Raw genomic sequence first — 1,414 nt, 5'->3', positions numbered from 1 at the left:
AGCACAGAATTCAATGTTATTAAATTATTTCACTGGAAATAATTTCACCCTTCACTGGAACTAAGATGCCTCGCACGAACCATGAAAAACTGCCCCAGACCATTATTCCTCCTCCATCAAACTTTACAGTTGGCACTATGCATACAGGCAGGAAGCGTTCTCCTGGCATCCACCAAACCCAGATTCCTCGGACTGCCAGATAATGAAGCGTGATTCATAACTCCAGTGAACGTGTTTCCACTGCTCCAAAGTCCAATGGCGGCAAGATTTACACCTGTCCAACCGACGCTTGGCATTGCGCATGGTGATCTTAGGCTTGTGTGCGGCTGCTCGGCCATGGAAACCCATTTCATGAACCTCCCGACGAACAGTTCTTGTGCTGACGTTGCTTCCAGAAGCAGTTTGGAGCTCAGTAGTGAGTGTTGCAACCGATGACAGGCGATTTTTACGTGATATGCGCTTCAGCACTCCACAGTCCCGTTTTGTGAGCTTATGTGGCCTATCATTTCACAGCTGAGCCGCTGTTGCTCCTAGACATTTCCACTTCACAATAACAGCACTTACAGTTGACCGGGGCAGCTCTAGCAGGCCAGAAATTTGATGAACTGACTTGTTGGAAAGGTGGCATCCTTTGACGGTGCCACGTTGAAAGTCACCAAGGTCTTCAGTAAGGCCATTCTACTGTGAATGTTAGCATGTGGAGATTGCATGGGTGTTCGATTTTATACGCCTGTCAGCAACGGGTGAAATAGCGTATATGATGATTGTATGTGAGTGGGTGTGTCAGTATACTGTATGTATATGTACATATTATGTGTGTGTATGCAGATGGAGTCAGTGTTTTTTATGTGTGTTGGACTATTAGTGTGTAGGGCCCTGTGAGTGTGCATAGAGACTGTGCAAAAATAAAAATACAATAAAAAGGTCTTCTCCGATAGTCCATGTAGCCATTTAGTTAGCTATTTAGTTAGTTATTTAGAAGTCTTATGGCATGGGGATAGAAGCCGTTCAGGAGCCTGTTGATGTCAGACTTGATGAACCGGTACCACGCACTGCGCGGAAGCAGAGAGAACAGTCTATGGCTTGGGTGGTTGGAGTCTTTAATGATTTGCCAGGCCTTCCTTTCACACCGCCTGATATAGAGGTCCTGGATGGCAGGGAGCTTGACCCCATTGATGTACTGGTCTGTCCGCACCACCACCTGATATAGAGGTCCTGGATGGCATGGAGCTCGGCCCCAGTGATGTACTGGTCTGTCCGCACCACCCTCTATAGCACCATGTGATCAAGGGCGGTGCCATTGCCATACCAAGCAGTAATACAGCCAGTCAATATGCTCTCAATGGTACAGCTGTAAAACATTTTGAGGATTTGAGGGCCCATGCTAAACCTATCGCACCTTCTTCACGATTGT

The sequence above is a fragment of the Salvelinus namaycush genome, unplaced genomic scaffold, assembly GCF_016432855.1.
Source record: "Salvelinus namaycush isolate Seneca unplaced genomic scaffold, SaNama_1.0 Scaffold726, whole genome shotgun sequence".
Lineage (NCBI taxonomy): Eukaryota > Metazoa > Chordata > Actinopteri > Salmoniformes > Salmonidae > Salvelinus > Salvelinus namaycush.
The sequence above is the reverse complement of the archived record's forward strand: the minus strand, read 5'-3'. Positions refer to the sequence as shown.